Source organism: Salvia miltiorrhiza, chromosome 4 (assembly GCF_028751815.1).
Source record: "Salvia miltiorrhiza cultivar Shanhuang (shh) chromosome 4, IMPLAD_Smil_shh, whole genome shotgun sequence".
NCBI classification, from domain to species: Eukaryota; Viridiplantae; Streptophyta; class Magnoliopsida; order Lamiales; family Lamiaceae; genus Salvia; species Salvia miltiorrhiza.
Window position 1 is genome coordinate 18,991,478 of NC_080390.1, and position 9,428 is coordinate 19,000,905.

The 9,428-nt window shown below is 36.0% G+C and overlaps 1 long non-coding RNA gene across 1 annotated transcript; it reads right to left on the reverse strand.

Moving 5' to 3' along the window:
* Window positions 1-4,627: 4,627 nt before the first annotated feature.
* On the reverse strand, window positions 4,628-7,243 carry LOC131023712 (uncharacterized). The gene is made up of 3 exons (XR_009101502.1): window positions 7,020-7,243; window positions 5,047-5,498; window positions 4,628-4,905 (listed from the first exon to the last, which is right to left on the reverse strand). It is a non-coding gene; the product is annotated as an uncharacterized LOC131023712 (long non-coding RNA).
* Window positions 7,244-9,428: the final 2,185 nt, after the last annotated feature.

Genomic DNA, 9,428 nt, shown 5'->3' on the forward strand with positions numbered 1-9,428 from the left:
CTCTGACTCCGGCGAAGTCAAACATCGCCGCCTGCCGCTTGGGTCGACGGGAGCCGCTGGAGCCCCCACACGCCTCCTCCTCCCTTCAATCCAACTCTCTCTTCTTCTTTCTTACTGAAACGCACACACCCATCTCACCTCTCTCTCGATTCCGGCATCGCGCCGCCGCGCCGCTCCGCCTGCAATCGCCCACTGAAGTCGCCGCCGTCTGAAGTTGTTGCCACCGTCACCTGCTGGAGCCTCGGCAGCCGCTGCCTCTCCTGGAATCGCTGCCGTTGTTGCTGCTCAGCAGTTGGCGAGAGACGGACAGAACAGCTACTGCCGACAGCGGCCAGCTCGCCGGGGTTGCCTTCCTCCGAAGTTGGCGCCGCCTCGTTCTCCTCTCTCTCGTTTTATCTCTCGATATGTTTGTGAATTGGAAATAGTTTTACATAAAACTCAAGTTTGTGTAAAGACTTGATTTTGGAGTCAAAACTTGATTTTCTGTACTCTAATTTAGTGATATAGCGGTTCTATTTCTGATTTCTTGCAAAAGTTTGATGCGTATGCAAATTATGTCAACCTTAAAATTGATATATTGCTTGCTTATGAATTTTATTGAACATAAACACTTGTGTGAGGAATGAAGTTGAAGAACTTTGAGATTAATATATACCTTGTTCTTCTAATGTAATTCGTTCTGCTGAAGTTTGGAAGAAAATAACTCTGCGCCTTAGGAAATTGTTGATTTGAGTTGAATCATTTGAACGAATATATAGATGAATTCCGTAGACAACGGAAATTATGAAGATGAGAAATTTTGTAAAAGTAGGAGAGTTTTAATGCAGCTTTTGAAAAATTTGGAGTGCTGCAAATGGTGGAAATTTACAGCCTTTAAAAATTGTAGATTTCTTCCGTGTTGAGTGGGATATGTTGTAGAGAGTTGGAGAAGTGATTGAGGAGAGAAGTATGCTGTCTTTTGAAAATTAGTCTGCCGCAGCCTTTGACAATTGAAATCTTGGCTTGATTTTCTTTTGCTAAGATCGTGGCTTTTGGGGAGTGATTAATTGCAGGGAAGAAATGTGCAGCTTCGAAGAACAAGTGCTGCATTAATGATATGTTGGAGTGATTGAGGTAAAGCTACATGGAGATATCTGCAACTTTTAGAAAAAGAAGATTTTTGTAGTATTGATGTGTTAGAGAGGAAAGATGGAATAGTGTAGAATTTTGATGTGACTATTTATCATGATCCAATTTGTCATAGTTCGTACTCATTTTCTGTAAAAATTCTCAATTCTCGCTAATTAAATACTCGTCGTATTTTTAAAAATTAATCCTCAAACTTGGGATTTAACACGTAAAAGTCGGAATTAATTCGCGACTTAAAACACATAGTGCGAAATAATAAAATTTATTCACTTAAGCTCAAGTCATAATTCTAGCAATTCGATTTAAATAACACGATTTATGAAATCGGTTATAAAAATCTAAAATTTATATTACTATTGATTGAAACAATCAACTGATAAAATAAAGTCTCGAACGTGTAGCTAAACGAATAAATTATTGGTTTGATTCGTGACTGAATATTAAATCGCAACTCTGTATCTCTTATATAGGCTTTTGCTGAAATAATATTATCTAGATATAATCATCTCCATTAATAATTAAATATGCAAAAGAACTATTATAACTAATGCAACTATTTAATCTAATATGCATTTAAAAGAGTGGGGCATCACACACTCAAAGTGTCCCTTTTCGAAAAGTTAAAAGCGATTTTATGCTCCTCCTATAAAATTGTGGTATAGTTCTTAGCTAACCAGTCCATCCCCAGGATTACATCAACGTCCTATATTGGTATAATATGGAAGTTGTTTACTACAACATTATTTGCTCGTATGCTTAACTTTAGCTTTCAGCAAGCATGTGTCTCTATTGCCGTCCCTCATATGGGCGAAGAAATTCTCATGTCATGATTACCCTTTCTAAGTCTGAGTTTTAGGGTATCTACACATACACTTGAAATGATAGAATGTAAGTTACCCGTGTCGAATCAAAGTATTACAGGCGTCTTGAGTAGCGTACCCATATTTATCGGGTTTCCTTGGTTGCTTCTGTGTTTATTCATGTGCGGGGCATAGGTTCTAACTTAAGGGGGTTGCGGTGGATATAGTAGTCGTTGGTCTTAAATGACCCAGAATGGATGTGCTTGACCCGGTTGATTCGACCTTAACATTCCTCCTTGTGGCCCTCACTTGCCAATCTTTAGCAAAATAGCCCTTCTGACCATATTTAAAGCAGGTATTACTACCATCCAAACATACACCATATTATGACTTGGAGTGCTTCGGCCATGGAGATGCCTTAAGTTGGCCCTGATTATCCTAAGCAGGTCCTACGTTTGTTTAACGTCCTTGCCCTTGGGCACTATGTTTCCTACCAAGGCCTCTTTCCATTTCGACTGTCATAGAAGTCTCTGTTTTCGTTATTGCTGTTGTTCTTACCTTTCCGTTACCTTCTTCCCCGATCATTTACTTCCTGAGTTGAGTTTATGTCGGACGATTCTCGGGCATAACTATCTCAGCATCCAAAGCTTCGCTGAGCAATTCAGAGTACGTAAACTCAGTATAGTGGGTGAGTGTCATTCCGATCTCATACTTTAGGCCAGAGTGAAACTTCTCTGTCATCTTTTCCTCTGTGGCCACCTACTATGGGGCATAACGAACAGGCCACAGAAAAACTGGTCGTACTTGGTCATACTCCATCTTGTTTTGCTTCAGATTGAACACTTTCTTTTCCTTCCTCTTATAACAGCTATTGGAAATATAATTGTCACATATATCCGTCTGAAAGTCTTCTAAGACAAGTTTATCAACCCTTCTTGAGTCATCACTTTTCTTTTGGCCTTCTTCCAAAATCTGCAGATTCAGTCAACTGGAAAGCAACACAAGAAGTTGTTCTTATGCGGGATGTTGAAAGAAATTGAAGATCTTCTCTATCACCTTAATACAACGTTTTCCATCAATTGGATTCCAAATTCCAATCTAGAGAAACAAGATTTACCTAAGAAAAAGTCCATTGTCCTTTCGTGGTGGTTTATTCCTTGCTCGTACCTCGTTCTTAGGGGCTCATCTACGAGGCATTCTATTTTCCAAAGACGAAAATGGTCATCAACCCATTCCTTGCTACCTATCAAATGCATAACACTTTCCTATTAATCTATCTTAAAACTATCATAGACCAAATAACTTAAGTCCTTGTACTCAAACACTATATTACGGTCTCAGTTTGGATTATGAATTTTTGTCATAATGAGTGGTCGTTAATACTCATAGGACAAAGACTAATCTCAACTAATTTAAACACAATGAGAAACAACTATACGAAGCTATAGTTTGGGTGGTATACCAGGTCTGTAGACTAACACATCTTAGTCTTATCGATCAAGAGAATTTACTATGACAACTCAAGGGTTGCAAGGCTCAAAATCAACACAACATCAAAGCAAGGTGTTGTAGAAACTATTTAAGAGATTCAAAGGAATGACCAGATGGTAGGAAATGATTAACTACAAGGTCGAACAAAATGACCTAGAGTAAGAACCCATATGGTTTTTCAACCGAATGTTGAAACACACGGGTTTTTAACCCAAAAGATGTCTACTGAGATTTGGATCATGTGGACTGGCCAGATCCAACATCATCACTTCCCAGTCACACGGAAAACATCGTCCCGAACTTGGAAAGCCGTGGACATAGTATACATAACGAAACTTAAGTTCGTAATAGCAAACTTAAAGCTCAAACTTAAGGTGCTATGTTTTATTGAACTAGACTCTCATACCCCACGTAAGACACAATATATATAACATACAAATAAAACGTTTTTCTTATAATCTATCGTGTAGCAAAAGTCGATTCGATGTTCCATCGCATATGAACATTCGAACGTAGAGACTATGCTTAAAATCCTTGATGCAACGTTTGTCTTGAGATCGTTTTGTATCGCCATTTTATGCTTTTCCTGCAACTTGTACATATCTTTCCATTCTTCCTTGTGGTTCCAAGGAACCATTGTTTCTCGAGGGAGCTAAAATGCTCTAAGTTCTATGTCATTCTTCTAAATTATCACTTTAAGGATCTAGATTGTAGGCATATCCTACTAATCCAGCAGTCTACGTTCTTTTAAAATTGTGATTATGCAACTGATAGCAATCTATGTTCTTTGGGGAAACATGTCCATATTCTATCATTCCTTTGATCATATCATCATAATCCACACGAAAAGTGCCATAAAGAGGTAAAACATTTAACATTTCATTCATAGCATGCTTCTCACATAATCATAATCATGAAACAGTTTAGAATCATAACATCTTTAAAATATTGTAACAATAGTTACCGTTTTCCTTGATTGAGCAAGCTGCAATGGAGTGTTGAGCGGTGTCGTACGAACTCATATAAGTCTAATGACTCAAGTTAGACTTTGGCTTTTGGAATAAAGTTTCTAGGGCCAGAGCGAACAAACTGCTCTGATGCCACTCTGTCACAGCCCGCTATTTCTAATCGTAGTTTAGCCACAATTATGACTTGGGGTGAGAGTTAAGAAACGGGAAAAGAAAAGGCATTTACTTAACATAAAAGTATTTTGAGAAAACATGACATTAAAAGAAAGTACTAGGATCATATTTGATCATTCAAATACTTACAAAACATTCACATAAGGGTGACCTAATCGAGGGGGATTATCCCAAAAAAAAACGAATACATTGACTTCATAACATAGAGTTACCATAATCAAACTGTTTCGCAGCGGAAAACGTGTGAGATATACATATGAAGATGTAGTATACTCAAGGTTACATTTCTTGAAATGACAAAGGACTACCCGCTCAACACCATTCCATTCCATCAGTTGCTCAACCTGCACATTTAGAAATATATGCAGGGCTGAGTATTAAAATACTCAGTGGGCACATGCTGAAAAAACAAACATGCATAAACATATATAAATAGTACTGCCAAACAGTAACACACAGAGTTTTCTTGAAAGACTTGTGCTTACTAAAACTTTTCTTTCATTTTCATAAAGTCGACCGGCCGATCATTTTCCTTCATATGATCCATATATGTCCTTTCTGTCACGCGCCAAGAAGGAGGCCTCTTTCCACAGATGCCAAGACCGGTCGCAAGCGACTCGCGGTTTCCATGAGTGTACACAGATAGGATACATATGTAAAACATAAACATTTTTGGCAGACAATCATTTCATAAACATTTCATTTAATAAGAGTCATTCATCATTTGAGCATAATATAAAACTGAAATTAACAGTTAAATAATCTCATGTAAATAATCGTATAAGAGGCCTACGACACGCATGGGATCTCTATATACGTATAGTAAAAGTAATGCCCACCTGAAGATCTTAGCTTACTCTCGTAGCACTCGAGGCGAACTCAGTTTCGTCCTCTGCTCGTATCTTCTGACATCATAACATCGAAGATAATCCATGGGCTAAGATAAAAGAAATCGGTTAGGAACCTTCTTACTAAGAATGCTCTTCCTATCTTAGTACTATTTTGTCACTCCTCATTACTATACTCCAACTATCTCAATCTCATAAGTATAGCACTACTCATTAATCCTACTCTCGACTTGTCGCTCATATAGAACTAAACTACATCAACATACAAACGCATAGATATGCATACACATAAGCAATATAAATCCCAAATTAGTCCTTGGAAAAACTAATCAAGTTTAATAACATCTTTGCAATCATACTTAAAAACTTTTTGTTAAAAAAATCGGAAAATATTTTTAGTTGGGGAAAAATTGCCAAAATTTAATTTAGAAAGTCAAAGACACATAATAACACATTCTTAAATCCTTTATCCAATAATAATTCACATTAACAAGTTATTCCACTTTATAACATTCTTGACAAACTAAACTCTAGATTTCTTTGTTGAAAAATTCTCAAAAATTCATGTTAAGCTCACATAATACACAACAGCACAAATATGTGATCAAACGACTCTAGAAAAATCAAACTCGGCTTCCCCTTTTTCTCATCACATTCGATCAAGATCTAAATCCTTACGAGTTGGTTCGTTTCGTCTCAAATCGCATACATAAGCTCAATTAATCATCAAATAGTCATATATAATCATATTCAACACATAACTCTTCACATATGAAAGATCTCATACAAACGCGCAAACTAAACTCGGTGAACTTTCACATTTCATTAATATTTATCAATTTAATCATGCTATAATTCTTCATATAGTCCAATTAGCATATAGACATCATTAATCCAAACATTGACCTCATAAATCAAAAATACCCAATTCCTAGTAAACTAAACTCAAGCAAGTTTATACATATTCATCAATTAATCAAATTGATCATTAATAAATAGTCTTATCATGCTTATAATCAATTAACCTTAGCCAATTTAATCATTAAACACATAAATTAAAAAGTCCCAATTTTAAGTAAACTAAACATTTTGAAAATCTTAAACCATGCATGAATCATCAATAAAACTTTAGATCTATCAAATTAGCCCACTTAATTACATATATAAACCATCAATTAGCAAATTGAAGCATATAAGCAAATTTGCCCAAATTCTATCAACTAACTCACATCAAACTTCACCAATCGATCTCAATCATCAATCCAATCCATTAAATATCATATTAGCATCCTCAATAACACATATCAATATTCAATTCATCAATTAATTCACAAGATCAAAAATTCCACAAAATAGGTAAACTAAACTAACTCAAATTCCACAATTCATTTTAAATCCTTTCTTCGCATTTAGAAATAGACTCAATAGGATCCTAATTGCTTAAATATTACCTCAATTTAAGAAAAGAAAAGGATTTTTTTTAAAGGGCATGAACCCTAATTTTTGAAAATTTGAAAAATAAAAGAGATGGTGTTTTTCTTGTTTGATTCATCAATACACACACATATACAACACCATAAGGTCTAGATCTAAGTAGATTCATCACTTACTCAAAAACTTCAATAAAAGTAGAGACTTTCTTGACTCAACTCTTGGAACTCCTTCAATCCTTGCTCTTGATTAAAGGGAAATGATGTTTAGACTAGATTTTAGTGAAGATCTTTGGTGTAGAATTGATCTTAGAAGCTTGGAAATGATCTTCAATGGTGGTAGTGAGAGAAAAAAAAATGAGAGGGAGAGAAAGTGTAGAGAGGGCGTGAGTTTTGTGGGGGAGTGAGAGAGAGTAGTTTTGCTTTAGTCATCAACTTGCTCACTAAGCTACTTAGCCATTTAATGCTCATTAAAGGCCCACTTGGCCACTTGTTAACCAAATATCTTAGGCTTAAATGTTAAAAAAATTCATGGGAGTAGTAAAAATGTGTAGTGAAAATAGATTAAGGAAAAATGGTTCCTTACTAAACTCGTTAATCAATCTCATATAATTGTGTGATCAAAATAATCATAATAATAATTAGTAAACACATAAATGCACTTCACATCTATCTTAGAAAATACACTCCGAGAAATTCTATTAGGAAAATTATAATATCAATCATAACATTACTACTTCGATTAAAAAAAAATCTCGTTCGTTACAATTTTTAAAATTAATCTCAAGTGCTAATATGCTCAGGAAAATCATAAATCACTCAATCAAAATCACACGTGTCAAGTAGGTCACATAATAGTCAATCAAATAATTTGACTCAAAACATATCATCGCAATCAGTTAAAATCTAACGTCAATTCACTCGCCTCCCGAATCTGACTTTATCTCTCTTGTAATTCTTTACTGACTCGCCCCGACTCTATTTCTAGTCAGGTATCATCATAAAACTTAATAAAATCACAATCACAAAGATAGTTATGCATCCTCAATTGGCAACAGTTTTTTTTATAATCTCTTCTCGATTTAATCAGTATCTCTATCTAAACTCATCCTATGAATATAACTCGGTTAATAGGTCCATCATTGGACTTCTAGAATACTCGCATCTAAAATATTAGAAAAAGCTCGAGTCACCAGGACTCTATGCTCAGGTTTGCAAAACCTTAATGTATTCCTTACCACTAATTACCAAAATAGTAATAGAATAATAATAATGCAAAAATACAGGGTGATACAGAACCCTAATTATCAGAATTAATCCTTTAATCCATAATTAAAAGCCGGGGCATAACAGTGTAGCACGCGTTGTTGACTGCTTCAGCCCAAAACTTAAGTGGGAGTTTTGATTCGGCTAGCATCATCCTTGCTGCTTCCTTCAAAGATCTGTTTCTTCTTTTTGCTACTCTATTTTGCTGTGGAGTTCTTGCTGCAGAGGTTTGATAACTGATTCCTTGCACTTCGCAGTAGTTTTGAATGATTGCATTGAGGAATTCAGTCCCTCTATCTGATCTGATGCTGATGATGTTGACTTTCTTTTCAACGCTTAGTCTTTTCAACAGCTTCGGTAGTTCCAGCAGTGTTTCTCCTTTATTGTAGAGAAATATAACCCAAGTATATCGAGAATAATCATCTACGACAATTAAGGTATACTTTCTACCGTTGTAGCTTCTGGGAGATATTTGACCAAAAAGATCCATGTAAAGCAGTTGGAGAATCCTTTCAGAGGAGGACCAAAAACAGGACACTCCTCTAAATGGATTCTCCAACTGCTTCACATGGATCTTTTTGGTCCAATATCTCCCAGAAGCTACAACGGTAGAAAGTATACCTTAGTTATCGTAGATGATTATTCTCAATATACTTGGGTTATATTTCTCTACAACAAAGGAGAAACACTGCTGGAACTACCGAAGCTGTTGAAAAGACTAAGCGTTGAAAAGAAAGTCAACATCATCAGCATCAGATCAGATAGAGGGACTGATGTCACGACTGAGCCTAATTAAGGATAATTAAGCCGAAAAAACCGTGGCTAAGGGAGGGAGATTAGAAGCGAGGTAGAAAGGGGATAATCAAACAGGGAGGATCGTATTCTATCATTGTTAACAAAATGAATATTTATAATATAACAGAGGTTTAGTCATATAGACTCAAATAAACTAGTAAGTTCGGATAACTCCGACTTAGCCAAAATAACATAAAACTTCTAAGTACGCAGCAGAATAAGGTTCTGATTACATGTATCCCCAGAGTTCATTAATACATAAGGATGAGAAAAAAGGGTGGGTTCTGCTCGTTACTTCATCACCATCGACAGCTGCTCAACCCGCACATTTAGAAATATATGCAGGACTGAGTACAAAAGTACTTAGTGGGCACGTATGCCTAAGTATAAAATACTCCCTCCGTCTGCCAAGATTATGGCAATTTGCTTGGGCACGGGATTTAATAAAATTGGTGATGATTTTGATGTAGTGGGAGAAAGGGTCCCACCACTTTATGAGATGAGTGGTTGAGATTGAATTTGGAGTGA